Source organism: Eretmochelys imbricata, chromosome 3, assembly GCF_965152235.1.
Source record: "Eretmochelys imbricata isolate rEreImb1 chromosome 3, rEreImb1.hap1, whole genome shotgun sequence".
In the NCBI taxonomy this organism is placed as follows: Eukaryota; Metazoa; Chordata; order Testudines; family Cheloniidae; genus Eretmochelys; species Eretmochelys imbricata.
In genome coordinates, this window is record NC_135574.1 from 15,041,157 (window position 1) to 15,059,993 (window position 18,837).

At 40.2% G+C, this 18,837-nt stretch overlaps 1 protein-coding gene and 1 long non-coding RNA gene across 13 annotated transcripts in view; one reads left to right on the top strand and one right to left on the bottom strand.

Annotated features, from left to right (window-relative positions):
* SUPT3H (SPT3 homolog, SAGA and STAGA complex component) overlaps positions 1-13,773 on the bottom strand; it is a 479,206-nt gene extending 465,433 nt beyond the window's left edge. For 2 of the 12 annotated variants that reach the window (XM_077812422.1, XM_077812409.1), the window contains exons 1-3: positions 13,138-13,349; positions 12,276-12,315; positions 2,005-2,113 (exon numbers count right to left, since the gene is read on the bottom strand). The gene's annotated coding sequence lies outside the window, so the exon portion shown is untranslated. The other 10 variants (XM_077812415.1, XM_077812412.1, XM_077812411.1 and 7 more) reach the window with 10 other exon arrangements.
* On the top strand, positions 13,567-18,607 carry LOC144262535 (uncharacterized). Its single transcript, XR_013345542.1, has 2 exons — positions 13,567-13,719; positions 18,378-18,607. It is a non-coding gene; the product is annotated as an uncharacterized LOC144262535 (long non-coding RNA).
* Positions 18,608-18,837: the final 230 nt, after the last annotated feature.

Sequence of the window (18,837 nt, forward strand, 5' to 3'; positions counted from 1 at the left end):
TAGTAAATAGATACATAAGAGGAATCAATAATAATTGTAATAGTTTCACCTTAATGACTGCTACGTACCCTTGCTTTGCATTACAGATTCAGAAGGAAAAAAGCAATTCAGGCAAGACATATAATAATACATATAAAAGCCTTTTCAATGTGGAAGAGAAGCCTATTTGAGTTGCCACCTGTATTATCAATAAAATATAAACTGTGGTCAGCAATCACTGCAACTAGCCTCATTGAAAGTGTGTGTTGGGTACTTATGTGTGTTCACACTTCTCCACTGGCTTTCTTTTTTTTTAAATAAACTCAGGGAGCCATTCAAAAAGCAACAATGCAAGCTTATCTCAATATCTATTCAAGAGCTCACATTATTATGGGCTATATATGTGCCTTTCGTAGGCCCAGTCTTCCAACAGAAGCGCATAACCTTCAGCTCATGCAGTAACCAAATCCCATAGGGACCTTATTCATATAGGGTTTGTCTACATAGGGAGAGAAGATGAATTAAATATAGCTGTGAAGTTAAAGTGCATTAAACGTAGCTTTCATTCAGAAGGAAAGTAGCCTCAGTTCACTGTAGCTTAATCTTCATTGGAGTGACTAAGGTCCTTACAGTATTGAAACTAAATACTGAATTTCTAAAAAATAAGCCAGTAAGAAATGTGAATGAACTCAACAGTGAGATATTCAACTTTAAATCTGATTTACCCACTTTGCACTATTTTCAGCTTTATGTATGATCCAGTATCTGTAAAAAGCAGGAATACAAAATGAACAAAAAAAAATTTTTAAATGTTTAATGGTTTTCCTGACAGAATTTCTGTAAAATTAAAACAGTTTATTCCAAGTTGAAACATGGACTCAGTTCTACTCTAACCAGACCACATATACTAATTTAGCTTTCTATTTTTCCTCTCTAATAAAATGCAAGTCAAAATATCTTTAAATCATGTCATCTATAATCTTAATTTACTGAAAACTAACCAAAGAACTACCAGACAATGCATAACATGGATATTTCATGAAGACCACCAAATAATAAAATTAACTTAATAAACTGAGTCAACATAATTAAAAATAAACACACAAGTTCATGTTTTAAACACCACTCATTAGAAGCAATATAAAGAGTCAAACGTTATCCAACTATATTTCTATATGCGAAAATAGATACTCTTGCGTGTCTTGTTTTTACCGCCAAACAACATTTAGCAACACTAAAATATTCCAGGCACCATGAATGTCTTCTGATAAACAGAAGACACTCACAGTATATTTTTTCTCCTGTCTGGTTTGCTAAGAGCTGGTAAACCTTCACTTATCCAAGATCTGCTCATTTCTTATGTTGTTGTTAGTAGTAGTTGTAATAATAAAATGCAGATGTTAATATCATTTGTTTTCAGTCAGTCATTTCCCAGTTATAATTTTACCTTTAACCTATGCTTTTAAAAAAAAGAAGCTGAACAATACAAAGTGTATACGAAGCCTTCTTTCCAACACTAATGCTTCATGTGGTTCATTACTATATATATTTTTTTTTTAAAAGAAAGATATTAAGTCTTTTGAATATGTAACATATTTTCCATGGTAATGTGGTACTTCCACCTTTTCCTGTTCTCTGTATGTATAAATATCTTCTTACTATGTGTTCCATTCTATGCATCCGATGAAGTGGGCTGTAGCCCACGAAAGCTTATGCTCAAATAAATTGGTTAGTCTCTAAGGTGCCACAAGTACTCCTGTTCCTTTTGCTGATACAGACTAACATGGCTGCTACTCTGAAACCTGTTATAATTATGGTTACATTAAAAAGATTAAGGATACATAGCACACAGATGCATCAAACAGAGAAACTTATAATATACACCTATATCTAAAACACTAGAGTAAACTGTTTTATATTAATGCTTTCACGTATAGTTTAAGAGACGACTTCCACTTATTTTCCAGAACATTGTAATTTAGGTTCTCACACTACAAACACAAGCACATGTTTAACTTTACTCACATATTTAGTTGCACTGAAGTCTGACTTTAGTCATATGAGTAGGCACACATACTATTTCAAGTGTTCTGAGGACCAGGGCCTTGGTCAGCAGTTACCATTAGTCTCAAACCTAAACAGTAAAATTAGTGAGTTTAAAAAAAATGCAATAAACTTGCCTGTAAGTGTAAAGGAAGATTATGTGTTACTTCTAGCATAGTGCTTCTAAACATTGGAGGTGTACCAAAGACCCACAGACTTGGAAATTTAAATCAAGAGTATATTTAGTCTTACTTTTATTTTACGCATTTTGCTTATTACTCTTTATTTTATTATTTATTTAACAGTTAATGTCTAATTTTTAATAACTCAAAATATGTATATCCACTCTTATGATAATGTCAAAATTCTTAAATCGAAAGGTCATAGGGAAGTAGAAATACAATTCAGTAAAGCTGTGCAAGGCATTAACACTAGTTTTTGGCTAGAATTTTCTTGCCCTTAAAAATTTTAAAGAAAATATTATTAAAGTTAATGATTAATAAGATAAGGCCCCAATCCTGAAAACACACATGCTTAATTTTAAGCACAGTCTTATTAACTTCATTAATGAATATTAATAATTATATTGCGGAGGAAAGTTATACATGCAAGTGTCTGCAGGACTGGGATTTTACAGGACTGAGATTGTAACATTATTAGGGTTTGTCAAAAAAAATTAAGTGCATGGCATGCAGTCTTTATTTCCCTCCCACTCACTAAGTAAGGGCCAATCAGGCAGCCCGTGTTAATAATTGTTACAGACATGGCTATCCCTTACCAGCATTGCCAACTCTCATGATATTTGGCGCTTTACTTAAAGCTCACCACCCTGGAGACAAGTGATTATGTGATCATCTTACCTTTTATTTAAAAAAAAAATTCTAGCCCTATGACAGCAGAGAAAAGCTTGAAAGTGAGACTCACTAAAGCTCAGACACTAAACAGCAAACAAAGACAAATAAAAGTTACATCTCATGAGTTTTGAGCTAATGATTTTTGAACATTTCAGTACTGTCTTGGCAGTACTGCCTTGCATACAAGTAATCCTACTGACTTTAGTGGGACTCTTCCAAAAATAATTGTGCACATAGGCCACAATCCTGCAAAGGGTTCCACCCAGAAGTGTAACTTTCAGTGTCAGGGTGTCATTTATGCCCACGTGTTTTGTGTCAGCACAATTACTTGCTAAGGCTCCAATCCTGCAAACACTTACACATGAGCAGTCCCATTAAATCCAATGGAACTACCTACCTGCATAAATCTTTGCAGGATCAGGAACTATGAGCATACCAGCTCTATCCATTCATTAAACCACTGTCTTCCTACTAAAACCAAAATATTTAACTTTCAAATCAAGCAGGTGTACAGCATTTTCTTGACATGATGAACCAACAGCTCATCATGCCCTGTCATAGCCTTTAAAATAATTACTTCCCCAGCCCACATTTTGTTTGATGGTTTAGATAATTAACTTCTTTACACATCAAAGTCCCATCATCCGCATGTTCTATTTCCTTTCTTCCGGACATTAAAAACAAAGTCAAAAGCAGAAGCACTCTCAAATCAATTTTCTCCAATAAATACAGCTAACATGGAATTGAAAACCTACTGTAATCTTCAACGGGTCAATGTACTACAGTTGTTTTAGCTTTGAATTGAAATACAGCTGTTTGCCATATTGCACAAAGTGAATTCAGATGTTTAGATCGGGTCACAGATTATTTCAACATGTCATAGTTTAATCATGAACTCTAGCAAGGAGAATAACATTTGATTAACTATTTAAAACTAGTAATTATAAAGGCCCTATCTAAATCTGTGTCATACTTGCAAATTATTTTCCTCTTTAAAAAAAATCTGGCAATTTTATAATTAAAAAGAAAAGACAATTTACATAAATAATTTTATCAATGAAAACACATAAAAATAAGATACCTATCCTGATCGCTCAACACCTCTGACACAAATTAAATATACGGTCACATAAGAAACAACTCACTCCCTCACACTCCCAAACGATCTTGAGTGGAAAAATGCTAAGCCTCCTCTGGTTGAGTTCAGACCAGCGATTCAGACCTACTGTTCCATAACCTGTCCCTTCAGTCTGTGTCTTCCTGTGTAATACCCAAATGATAGGACACACGTGTGATTGACTAATCTTTAAGGTAGAGCGCACAGTCCATCTGTTTACTCAAGCTTTTGGTAAGGGAAGGTATTTTGCACTTCCTCATAAACTTCTATAAATAAATGGTGCCCTGAATATCAACAAATTTGGACTATTTCAGATAAATGTATTTTCTAACATAGAGATGTCTTCAACTGGGCTGTTTTGTCTTAGGGGCCTGACTCTTCTCCCATTTACACTAGACTTACACCTACAAAACGCCTCTGAAGTCAGTGTCATTAACTATGATTTACTATAAATCATATAAGCAATAGGAGAACGGGGTTATGTACTTCTAATAAAAGTAAAGAGGCAAATCATATAAAACTTTACAAGGTTCCAAGAAAATTAGAAGTTAATTACATGTTTCCATTCAGCAGGAGATAAGGAATGTGTATATGGTACCTTTCTTACTTTAGGTGCAAAAATAAATTACTGTTACAATAAATTATTTCTGCAGACTTCCATCTAATTTTTGTATTGCATCAGGCCCTCATTTCACTTCTTCCATAACTACTTTTTGCATATGATCTGAAATAATGCAAAATGGGATACATTTTTACTTACATAAAACTCATACAAAACAGGAAGGAAGAAAACCACTGGATGCGAAGATGCTTTGAGCAAATACTGTATTAAAATTAGTGTTTTTGTTTTAAATATTCTAGTCTTTACTGCGATTTAAACGTAAGCCAAAATCAGAAATGTCACTATTAAGTATTATATTTGTGCAAACGCTCAGCACTGTGCAAGATGTAGTACAAGAAACAGTCCCTGCTCCTTTGGCGTTTAGGAAGTAAGGGTTTTAATTAACCATGTGTATTTAGGCCTTTGGTTTTATCTTATCATGCAACAGAAATGTTAAGTCATCTTCATGATGGAGTGCTGGCGTGTGACTCGGGATTTAGGGTTCTATGAAAATACAAATAATAAAACAAAATAAAATAAACACACGAGAAGTACACTTCTAAACTAGTCTATCTAGTTTTTAAAAAAGTATTAAGAGAATGGACAATGAAAATAATTGTATACTGGATTATGTACAGTGTTACACCGACCCTCTATTTCAGTGGTTCTCAACCTATTTACCATGTGGGCCACATATGAAGCTTTTTATGTGTTATATGGGCCACATCCACAAATATTTAGTTGTAGGCCTTCACATTATGTAACTGAATGGGACACTTTCATTTGACTGTTTCTTTTCAGTTCCGACTTGTACTTCATCAACTTCTGACCCCTCCTCTTTACTACAATAATCCCTTTAACAAAATCATCCCTTAAGAGATGTCTATCTAATTCGCATACTCCTCTGTACCTGTCAGCTTTTCCCCAGCCCGTAGTCTAAGAACTCCTCTTCTATGAAACTTTATAATTTTACAAGCCAGCAATTTGGTTCCTTTTTGGTTTAGGTGGAGCCCATCCTTCCTGTACAGGCTCCTCATTTCCCAAAAGGTTCCCCAATTCAAAATAAACATAAATCCCTGCTAGGAACACCACCGTCTCATCCACTTATTGAGACTCTGCAGTTCTACCAGTCTAACTAGCCCTGCAAGCGGAACAGGAAACATTTCAGAGAATGCTACCATGGAGATCCTGGACTTCAATTTCTTACTTACCAGCCTAAATTTGGCCTCCAACTCCTCTCTCATACCTTTCCCTATATCACTGGTACCTACATGTACCATGACCACCAGCTCCTCCCCAGCCCATTACACAAGTCTGTCTAAATGTCCTGAGAGATCTACAAACTTCACACCAGGCAGGTAATTCACCATGCAGTTCTCCTGGCCATCACAAACCCAACTATATATATTTCTAATAATCATATCCTCCATTACTATTACCTGTCTTCGTAATAACAGGGGTCCCCCATCCCAGAGAGGTATCCTCAGCACGAGAGGATAACAGGATATCTTTTGGAAGGAGGGTCCCAACCATGAGATTGTTTCCCTCTACTCCCACTTGATGCTCTCCTTCCCCAAGATATTGATCTTCCTCAACACAGAGGCTGTCAGGCGAGGAGAGGGGCTCAACACAGAGCAGGGGTGGGAATACTCCATTATATCCCAAAAAACCTCACCTATGTACTGGTATCCCTTAGCTTTTCCAGTTCAGCCACTCTGGTCTCAAGAGCCCGTACTCTGTCTCTGAGGGCCATGAACTGCTTTCACTGAATGCACACACACGCCACCTGCCCACAAGGCAGGTAATCATACATGCTACATTCACTGCAATAAAATGGATAGCCCTCACTCTGCTGCTGGACTTCTGCCTGCATTTTTTTTACTCTTGCTGGGGGCTTTTTGGTTGTTTGTTCTTTAACGGGAAGGAACATTTGCAGGGGTGGGGGGAAGGGGTCAGCTGGTGGACAGGAGAATGTTTATTAGGTGTATCTGGCTCTCATGCTCCCTCTCTAAACTTCCTCACAAAAATCCTCTTTGTTAGCTCCTTTGGTCTCTTACAAACTGGCTTTTTAAACTCCTGTTCTCCATGAGTTAGCCCTCGCCCTCACCCTCCTTGTCAAGGGATCCTAAAGGAATTAGGGATCAAAGGATGGCAGGCTAGAGAGCTTCCTTAGGAAGCTCTCAGCTTTGCCTAGCACACCACTGGGCTCAGCATATGGCCTCCCCCAAACAGACCACACTATAAATGTCAATTAATCAGGCACACTGCAAGCAAGCAAGCGCACAAGACAGACAACAAACTCACCTAAGGGTAAGAGTCACTCCTCTTTCACCTGGAGAACTCCCTCGCAAAACTCCCATTTGCTGCTCCTGTTCGCTAGCTAGACATGAGGAACATTGATTCTATAACAGTTATCCTCCTTCTTTCCACTTGATGAGATAAACCATGACAACCCCATCATCTGTTCTCAATAATGCACAATGAATCTAGAATTCCTCTCTGAAAACCAGGAGAGCACAACAAACTGTTTTCAACTCTACAACATCAACTACGTATAGACAAAAATTCTGTCCTCGGATGTGGTTCTCATAAACTTCAATGGGAGAAATGCATGTGCATGCAAGAATAAAATGAAGCCCACTAGCTTTTTGTTCACAACTCCTCTCCATCTCAGAAGAGATAAGCAGTCGCAAAGGTTCACATCTGTACCTGACAGGAATGCCTCTTTGCACGTATTAATTTGTTTTACTTTAAAAAGCATATCTAAAATCTACAAATAAGCAAAGATTCCCTTCTAAAGTTTTGACCAGTTGTACTTGACAAAAATAATTCTGCTTGACTTGACCAAACTCATATTGTAAACCACTGATCCTGTTAGAAACCATATAATATTAGGGACTTGTCAACACTTGAAACGCTACATCTGCACCCCTGTAGCACTTCAGCGTAGACACTACCTACGCTGACAGGAGGGGTTGCTATCAGTAATCCACCTCCCTGAGAGGTGGTAGTTAGATCAACAGAAGAATTATTCTGCCAACCTACCGCTGCCTACAACAGGAGTTAACTACCCCACTCAGGGGAGTGGATTTTTCACACCCCTGAGTGACAGTCAACCTATCTTTTTAGTGTAGACCAAGTCTAGGTCTCCAACTTTTTACTCAAAATGCAACATCTATAACCTTCCTCACATATTCCTTTTTGATAGCTACAATTTGTCCAAACATAAATGTAATGAGAGTTCTTTAAACCATCTTTGGCAGAAATTTTGGAAATATTTTGGGCCCAGCCACTGAAAGACTGATGATTAATTTACCAGAAACAGTCAGAGACCTCCAGCTGAAAAATCATGCTATGGATGCAGGATTCTGTAGTGTGAGGTATTGATAAAGTCACAGGCATTTCTTCCTTTGAATTCAATTGGAAACTCTATAGTGGGAGGTCTTTCTTTCCCTGGAGCTACTCATGCTCCGAGGAGGCAGAAACTAATCTCAGACTTCAGAGTAGCAGCCGTGTTAGTCTGTATCCACAAAAAAAAAAAAAAAACAGGAGTACTTGTGGCACCTTAGAGACTAACCAATTTATTTGAGCATAAGCTTTCGTGGGCTACAGCCCACTTCATCAGATGCATAGAATGGAACATATATTAAGAAGATTATACACACACATATATATACACATACAGAGAACATGAAAAGGTGGAAGTTGCCATACCAACTCCAAGAGGCTAATCAATTAAGATGAGCTATTATCAGAAGGAGAAAAAAAAAACTTTTGTAGAGATAATCAAGGTGGCCCATTTCAGACAACTGACAAGAAGGTGTGAGGATACTTAACATGGAGAAATTTAATCTAGCGGGAAGCGGCACAGGCCAAGGGATGTGCTGGCCACCCTTCGTACAGCCCCCATTGGCCTTTAACAGTGTACCACGGCCAGTGGGAGCCGTGATCGGCCGAACATGCGGACGCAGCAGGCAAACAAACCGGCCCGGCCCCCAGGGGCTTTCCCTGAACAAGTGGCGGCCCTAGTTTGAGAACAACTCGTGTAGAAAACTTGATCTATGAGGAAAGGTTTAAAAAACCTGGACATGTTTAATTTTGAGAAAAGACTGAGGGGGGGAACCTACAAAAGTCTTCAAATATGCTTAGGGCTCATATAAAGAGCATGGTGATCAACTGCTCTCCATGTCCACTGAAGGGGACAAGAAGTCCCTTGAACGGGAGCAAGGGAGATTTCGGTCAGATATCAGGAAAAACTAACTATCAGAATAGCTAAGTTCTAGAACAGGCTTCCAAGGGAGCTTGTGGAACCCCATCATTGGAGGTTATTAACAACAGCTAAGACAAACACCTCTTAGTGATGGTCTAAGAGGTATACTTGGTGCTGCCTCAGTGTAGGGGGTGAACTAGATGACCTCTCAAGGTACTCTCTGGGCCTACATTTTTATGATTTCATAATAAAGAAGAGTAATTAAAAAGTTAAGTTTAGTCATACTTTATTGGTAGTCAATACATCCCCTTTTAGGGATCCCACCATAACACATGAAGCCTGTGAGCCACCAGGTCTTTGCAGCAGCACATCCCAACACATAATATTTGTTCTGTTTTGACATCTGTCTCAGTGTATGACAATGGGAGCAAACATCCTTTTGTTCACTTTTAAACATTTAGAGTGAGACTTTCAAGAGCTCTTTGAGTTGGGCTAACAGCTCCCACTCAAGTCATTGAGAGTTTTACTATCAACTTCATAGCAGCAGCATTAGGCTAACACTGGGTACTTTAGAAAATATCCATCCTTTTCCCTTTGTCCCAAATGTTTCCCCCCCACCACTGATTAACCTCTTGTTTACTACCTCCCATTATTCCTTTTTCATTTTCCTGTTGAAAGTTTTAAGGTGTTGTTTTGATTACAGATATTTTGCTGGCTTTGAGAACATTTTAACTGTATTTTTGAGTACCCCAAGCATGTGAAAGAACTTGGGAAGGGAGGGGGCTAGAAGATTACTTATAAATAAAATTATTCTGTATGTTTAGTAGTGCCATGGAAACTAATGATTTTTAACATTACTGCTGATCTTTTTATGAAATATAAAATGTAAATTGGTCTAGCAAAATATAGTTTCCCACAAAGGCATCAATTTAAGTTTCAGTACTTTGGACACGCAGGTTTCTGACTAGTTACCAAGGATCTCATAACCAAGCAGTTCTCAACCTTTTTCTTTCTGAGGCACCCCAACATGCTATAAAAATTCTGTGGCCCACCTGTGCCACAACAACTGTTTTTTTTTTGCATATCCAGTAGATTAAAAGAGGAGCTGGTGTTAGGGGGTAACAACCAGGGCAACTGTCTGGGGCCCCAAGTCAGAGGTGTTGAGCGATCAGGATAGGTATCTTATTTTTATGTGTTTTCATTGATAAAATTATTTATGTAAATTGTCTTTCCTTTTTAATTATAAAATTGCCAGATTTTTTTTTTAAAGAGGAAAATAATTTCCAAGTATGATATAGATTTAGATAGGGCCTTTATAATTACTAGTTTTAAATAGTTAATTAAATGTTATATTCTCCTTGCTAGAGTTCATGATTAAACTATGACATGTTGAAATAATCTGTGACCCGATCTAAGTTGCTTGGGCTTCAGCCCCACGCGCCGGGGCTTCGGCTTCCTTCCTTGGTCCCCAGCAAGTCTAACGCCAGCTTGCTTTCTGTTTTATTTTGGAGGACCCCCTAAAAGCTGCTTGTGGGCCCCCAGAGGCCCCTGGACGGCTGGTTGAGAAACTCTTGTTATAACCAACTAAATAATGCCTAGAACAGAAAAAGCACATGCCTAACTGTAACTGGCTTCCACATTTTCTTTGTAAACTTCATGATAGCAACAGAACAGTCCACACAATTTCTGTGGGATTATCACACTTCTTGGGTTTGGCCTGCTGCCTTACCACACCCCTTGAGGCATGCTATTATCACCCAGAAATGCAGAATCTAGCATGTCTTATTTCTTAAGGGTATCATGTAGGGAGGGTATTAACAACCAAGAAAGGTGTACAACATTGCCTAAAATGATTATGCAAATGTAATTCCTAACACATGTAGTTTATTAAATTATAGTTTGCTTATGTTGACAAGTTACCAATTGACTAATCCCGTTTTAGACCGTCGCATTTTGTGTTATTCAAAATTAAGTCCATAAGAGCAATGTAGTTGGTTGTGATGCTGTTTGGCTTAGCAAATAAGCCTGTATACTGAAGAGCTGAGTGAATGCTATTAAACCTTGAGCATTATTGTCAACCACATTGTTCCAAAAACATGAGTTAGACCCCCAAAATAAAAAAATGTGAGGGGTTCTTTTTATTCGCCTTGTAGTTTTCAAGCTTTTAGAGCATACTCTGGTCATCTGTTCAAGCTTCAGAAATTACTTCTTTTTTTTTTAAATGAAAGTTGAGATTCCCATGTAGTCACATGATTCCAGGAGCTGGGGCTTTAAGAAAACTACCAAATATCTCAGGAGTTGGCAAAACTACTTAAGACACCACCCTCACCACTAATGCAGCAATAACAAACAAGATGAAAAGTCATCATAAGAGACAGGTTACCAGTCTACAAACATGAGGTCTGAGTAAAGCCCATTGAAGTCAATGGGAATCTTTCTGTTGGCTTCAATGGGCTTTGGGATCTGGCCCATGGTAAAGAATAATAAACTTAAAACAGTAAAGGAAGGGGAAGGGAGAGAGGTGTAGTTTCCAAAAATGTCTTCTGTGGGGAGAAAGCATAAAAGGAGAAGACTCATAGAGGTACAAGAACATAGGACTTTAGCTGAATATTTCAAAAGGAAGGCATTCTCTAAATACCACATCAACAGAAATTGTATCTAATTTCCATTTGGTTCAAATTATAACACTTCAAGTAAACTCAGTTCTACAAAAATCTTCTGAAGTACCTCACAACACACCCTTAATGTTGCTATAGGACGTCCTGGTCTACACTGGGAATTTACACTGGTATAGCTACATCGCTCAAGGATGTGAAAAATCCACAGCCCCGAGAGAGGTAACTATACTGATTTAACCCCGTTGTAGACAATGCTATGTCAACAGAAGCATTCTTCTGTGGACCTAACTACCATCTCTTGGGGAGCTAGATTGACAATGGGAGGGAGACTCATTCCTGTTGGCACAGGTAGCATCTATGTTTAAGCACTGCAGCTGCCCGCTGTAGCATTTTAACAGTAGACATTCCCTTGAAGCTAAGTATATTGCCCAAAACATCATTTTCTTCTAGAATGAATATCTAATAATACTTTGCATGTTCTTTTCATTCATAGGCCAAAGTGTTTCAGTCATTTATTTGTGTAATTTCTAGAGCTGAAGTTGCTGACCAATACATAAAGCATAATTTAATATATTTAGTAAATGATAATGAAAACCACTACACATTTGTAAGAGTTTAACAGAAAAAAATGCATTCTCTTGGACTTGAGAATGTATTAAATGCTCAGAACCTGGGAACAGGTAGTTTTTTATTCATTGCAAAGTCTGGGCCCTTCACCTATAAAACACCACACATGCTTGTACTGCTATCTAAATAAAATCCATCATCCCCCACAAAAAAATGTGGGAGAGAAACCACCATACTCTCAGAACTGCAAAGATAAACACCACCACAAAACAACACTCAACAGTACCTGGCACACTTTCGGTGTAACTGGACATCAGCAACTTGTTCTATATAAATTATAAAAACATTTTCAAAGTTGTTTACAAACATGACTATAAATAGGGCATAGTGAAACAGTAAGCTATAGCGTAAACCCCAGGGAAATTGATAAGAGGAGAGAAACAGGATGCAGATCACCAGGCTGAGGAGTTATTTGTACCCATACTCCCCAAAGTGGTCACCTGTTCTGGGTGCCTCAGTTATTAGGGTGCTTTGAACGTGAATTTCAGACTTGTTGAGAATCCACCGCTACCACTGAGGAGTTGTGGGTGCTCAGCAGCTCTGAAATTCAGGCCCGAGGTGTCAGATTGGGCACCCCAAACACTCAGGCACCTGCAACAGGTGGCCAATTCGTGGGAGGGAGGAGGGGGGGGAAATCTTGGTTTTAGCGTCTGGTACCAGGTAACAGATAACATTACAAGGAAAAAGAAAAGGAGTACTTGTGGCACCTTAGAGACTAAATAAATTGGTTAGTCTCTAAGGTGCCACAAGTACTCCTTTTCTTTTTGCGAATACAGACTAACACGGCTGTTACTCTGTTACAAGGAAAGGAGCTGCTTTCCCCAGACCTTTGTGCCACCGGCACAGCGCTGGGTGGAATCACAGAGGCCAAGGTACATTAGCAGACATTCCTGCAACAGGGTACAAGACTCAGAAACACACATAACCCTCCCCTTCTCTCCCCCTCTACCCCCCCCCAAAAAAAAAAGATTACTCGGCAGCCAGGCAATATATCCCTTGGGTCAATACCTCCACGGCCCCATGAGCTCCCTGCTAAGTTAGTCAGGCAATAGCAACACGCTGTTCGCTCGCCCTTGCTGGTGACTCACTCAAAGGCTCAGACACACGGGGCTGGACGCAGAGGCGTGCAAGGAAGGAAGGCGCAGCCTGGCCTGGTGGTGGCCAACTAACCCCAGTGGGCTGGTGTCCAGAGACGGGGGAGGGGGGTGGTTAGACACGAGGGAGAGGGGAGCTGCGCCGTCCTCTTTCCCCAACCACCAGACACGGAGAGAGGAACCGAGGCCTCTCGGCAGCCGCTCGGCTCTAGGGGACTAACCGAGCAGGGGGAAAATGGCGCCGCCCGCCAGGGGAGGGGCCGGTTCCGCCACACATCTGCTGCGGCGCCCCCGCGCCTCCATCTTCTGTGTGGCGGCTCGCGCCCCTTCAACTTGGGGGACCGGCGGCGGTTGGAGCCCCGCGCGAGGAGCGGGGGGTGGAGCAGGGGCGGGCCGCCGCCGCAGCGTCCCACAGCAAGGGGCTTCCCCCTGCGCGCGGCGGCGTGGGTGGCGCGTTCGAGCAGCCCGCAGGGGAGAGGAGCGCTAGGGAGTCCCCCAGAGGAGGACCCCCCCCTCCCCCGTAGATGCTCGGATGTCCCCCACCGGTTTCAGAAGAGACCCCGGAGCCATCATGAGGTACTTCTAGAGGCATCTCTACAGTCTCCTCTCGGCACCTGGTTAGGAAGTCCCCCATGCGTTGTGTTTACATTCGAAACACGCTAGGCCCCTTGCCATAAATTCAGATGCTTGTAGATTTCTCTCCCCCTCACCCCCCCGCCCAGCAGACGGGAGAGGCCCTATAGCAACCAGGCACTGCTGCAGATCGTGTGTCTGAGGCTTAGACCCCACAGAAGTGGTTTTCAACCTGTGGGCCCCGGCAGGAAGTGTCTACCTGGGAGCTCTGACAGGTGGTTCCCATAGAACAGTGGGTTTCAGTCTGTGATTTGCGGACCCCTGCAGGGCTGCAGACTATGTCTAAGATTTCCAGAGGGGTCTGCACCTCCATTTGAAAGTGTTTAGGGGTCTGAACATGAAAAAAGGTCAAAAACCACTGTCTCATGGCAACCAGGCGCTACTGCAGGTCATGTATCTGAGGCCTAGACCCTATAGTAACTAGGCACAACTGCAGTTGGTGTATCTGAAGCTTAAGCCCTACAGCAACCAGGCTGTACTGAAGGTAGTATATGTCAGGCTTTAAGGATGGGTCCCAGTGACTATGAGACAAAAATTAATCCAAAAATAATAAGCACCCAGCGGTTTGCAAAGGGTTGACAAAGACACATAGCTCCATCTCAAAGTGATGCTTCATCTATGAGAGTTTGATGCAAGATCCTCTCTTCTGGGCAAGTTTAAATGTCCCAAAAAGTGGATCTTATGATGAGTCTCGCCACAAAACTGCTCCACAGCTTAATAGCTGTCCCCGTCAGGAAGGGTTTTAGGGATATTCAGCTAAGGTCTGGTTTATACATGGATTTTGTACCAGTATAAGTATTTTAGTTGGAGGTGTGATACACCAGTAAAATATAAAATCCCTAGTTTGGACACTGTTATTTTAGCATAAAGATGACATACCAATACACCTTATTCCCCTTCCTTTATGGGAATAAGCTATAGTGGTATAAGCCCACTTATACTGGTATAAACACAGCCATACTATGGAATTGTACTATTTTATACTAGTACAGTTGAAGCGGTACAACTTCTGTGTGTAGCCAAGGCCTAAATTTTCCCTCCAATTTCATCCCGTGACTCCTAATTATACCCTCTTATTAAACCCTAAACAAACCCTAAACTTTGTCCTTGACATCTAGCCTGTTTCAAATACTTGCATACTGCTTCATGACCATTGCCGCTCCCAGGTGTCAATTAGCAAGATATACATATTTTAGCTCCTTTAACTTTTCCTCATAATTCCATCCCTCTGTCCTCTTCTCTGCACCTCCAAATACTTCGTGTTGCTTTTCTGTGAATTTCCTCCAGTGTCTCAACAACTTTCTAGTACAGGAAAAGGGAAGCCAATTTCCCTAAAAGGGAAGCCAATTTTGTTACAGATTACTAGAATCAGAGTTACTTGGAAGCTGCCTACCTGCTATCCCAAATAATAGATGATTTGTGACACTGCTACTGACATGGCTAAGTGGCTATGTGCATTGGGTTATTCCTGTCACTCCACAATCCTATGTAGAGTCTGTAAAATAGAATTAACAAAGATAACCAGAAAATATAAAATAAGAAAGTAATTATGTATGTGATGGGCGGGCGGAGAATGTGTAAAAAAGGCATGAAATATTTTTTAAAGGCTTGTTTGGGATTGTGACTTAGTACCTAGGTTTGAATCATAGAATATCAGGGTTGGAAGGGACCTCAGGAGATCATCTAGTCCAACCCCCTGCTCAAAGCAGGACCAGTCCCCAATGTTTGCCCCAGATCCCTAAATGGCCCCCTCCAGGACTGAACTCACAACCCTGGGTTTAGCAGGCCAATGCTTAAACCACTGAGCTATCCCTCTCCCTCCCTCACAAGATTGTTAATCAAACAGTCTCTCTCTATAGATATAGATTTTTTTTTGTCATCACCTATTTAACTAAAACTCTTGTACAGTTGGCAAACATGTAAAAATTTTACCAGGATCAATTCTCCTCAGAAACCAGTCTGGTGGTTGCACAACTGTATATGCATTACAGTAGATTTTAGGTTATTCTTTGAAGGGGGTGGGGCTAGCATTCAGCAAATTAATCCTTAAAGAGCCCCCAAATCCTGATTTATTTGAAATTAATCTTGAAGAAATGTTTCATCTTTTTTCCATAGCTCCATCATGCTCCCCCCATCCTCTTTCCTTCCTCCACCAATGGCATGCCCCAAAGGCACCCTCTCTTCCTGTTCCCTCCTATCAATACCCTATCTTCCCCTTCTGTTTGCCTCCTTCCTATGTCTTTTCCCGCCTTCTGTCCCATTTCTACCTCCTTCGCACGCATCTTGGGGAGACTGGAAGATGTTACCACTCACAGCTAGCCAGCTGAGTGATCTCAACATCCCTTCCTTCCTGCTGGTGCCTACAATTGCAGAGGAAGAGTTGAGAGCAGCCCAAGCACTGACAATGCCACAGTTGCAAAAGGCCAGCATTGCTGGTGGTGGTGGTTTTTAGAGCAACGGAGTTACAACAGAGAAGCTGAGACACTGACTGGGACTGTTCCCTCCCATGATAGATTTACAAATACCTAAACAGCCCCTGCCAAATCAGGACTATAGGCATTTTTGTCAAGTATTCTCCTGAAAAAGAAAAAAAAAATCTGTCAAGATGAAAAAGATTTAGCAGTCTTCCCCAATCCTTTCCTTCCATTGGAAGCTTTTACTTCAGTTCTGTAGTCCTCAGTTGAGTCCTGTGGGAAATATACAGGGAAGGCAAGAATTAATGTTCCTGATAATTCTAATATATAAATCAAGCAAAATATACTGGAATGAATGAACATGCCCAATGGGAACTACATGTTTCCAGAAGCCTGAGCAGTCTCAGTGTCACTTGAGTGCTTGTGCAGTTAAAAGTACTATGCTTGCTGTTGGACAAGTCTCTTGAGTTCTTACTAAACTTCACAGGGACTTAAAATAATTTCAGGCTTTCTTTATGCATCATGAAGAACCAAAAAAGGGCACAAACATCGTTTCCCTTGGCAGGTCACCTTTAAGATACATAAGTCATTATGAAATGTCTCATTGCTTTCACAAACTGGAGTCTGCTGAAACCATAACACACACAAAGTTTTACTTTTGAATAAGCCTGATTTTCTCTGTCATTTGTTTTCACTTTTATTGCTCTGCAGAACATAAAAAGTAAGAAAAAGATTTTATTTTTCCCCTACATAGCATATAATTTACATCAGTCATCCCAGAAGGTCAGTACCACTGGGGTGTCATTGAAGCACAATGAATATAAAGTAATGCAGATCTTGCCAGAGTGGATGGACATAACTTCTTAGAGAAAGAGAGAGTTTCCAAAGCATGTGGGGAAAACACAACGGGAGACCGAGTGAATTCATCACACCACAAAAATGTCTCCATCCTGTCGACAAAGTCATTAAAGGAAAATGAACCATTGTTGCTCTAGACGTTCGCATTCCTTTGGCACAGTAATTTCAGTACAGAAGCATTGGTGCAAAGAGATTTTGCACACATTGGAGAAAAAAATATTTTTAAAAATAATTTAAAAAAGATAGTGTCCAGAATATGTAATAAAAGAAATCCTCCATGTTCCAAAGAGGATCCGGAGACTCTACAGAAGCCACAACTAATAAGGAACCATCTGCAGTAGGACAGAGTGGTCTCTTTTCCTCGTGCCAACAAGTCAAAACAAATGGCAACATGGTCAGTTCTTTTTGAGTGACCCACAAATTATGTCCTCCTTTAATTATACCAACATTTCTACCTTTTGCTAGACCATGATGGTCCTCATTTTAAAGATGCCTTATTGAGGGGTTCTTCCCCCCCCCCCTTTTTTTGTAACTTACTTTGTTTGCTTTCACTAATGCTTTACAGTCTCCGTAGAAACAATCTGAGAGGAATGTGGGGATTAGAGCGGTTTGCTGTATTCAATTTTATTTAATTTTCTGGCAAAGGGTGTCCAAATTATAGAAAAATGTCACATGTGTTTGCAGTCAATTGTAGCATATATCAGTTTCAGGTGCTAGGTTTTACTTTTAGATACAGATTTTTCTCATCATAGGAACACTACTTTAAAGGAAGAATGGCCAACATGCGGTGTATAATATCAAAGGTAGTTCTAGAAAGCTGCAGCAGAATTGTTCATGTATGTGTCCCTTTATACATAGCAGTTCCACAGTAAGGTAGAGTCCTCTGAATTGACAGACTGGTGGAAAGAAACGTGCAAACTAAGCCATCATCTTGATTATCCAAGCCTCATAGGAATGTGTTACAGTGGAAGCCACTTTTGTTTCACTAGTTTCTTTGAAAAGAATAAGAGACAAATCATTAAACCATTTTTAAACACCTGCACTAAGAGAAAGTTACCTTTAAAAGATACATTAGAGCAGAGAACTTACATAAATTGAACAGAGTGCGGGCGGTTAGGGGGGGCGAGGGGGAACATTTGCCAGGGAACACCAATTCACACCTGCTAACTACTACAAATAAATTTGTAGACAACAGCAAGCATGCTGCTTATCCATCATTTACGGTCACTGAAGTGCAGTGAGCTAAATCCACTCCCTGGCAATTGTCCCAATTAACTGGGTGTGCTGTTTATTAGGGTGCTGATTAAAGTGTACTCTATAATATAACAGGTATGTAGTTGCCAACTCTTATTCGCTTCTGATTCATATGGATAAAATCACAAGAGCAGCCCAGAACGATGTGGAAATAATGGTGTATTTTGTGCCAAAAAAGGAATAAAGGATGGAAACTAAAGATCTGGAGCAATTTGGAGGCAACTAAAGATTTGGAGACACAGCATCTGATGAAGTGAACTGTAGCTCACGAAAGCTTATGCTCAAATAAATTTGTTAGTCTCTAAGGTGCCACAAGTACTCCTTTTCTTTTTGCGAATGCAGACTAACACGGCTGCTACTCTGAAACCTAGCATTAGGTAGTACAACATGTTATTATGACAGATCGGTTGTGTTGTGTGATCCAGATATGGCCTAGAGCCTCAGTTTGTATTTACGTACATACATACACCCTCCCTTCTATCAGCCCACATGCCAAATACATACACATAAGCAACATACTAATGCAATGGAAACA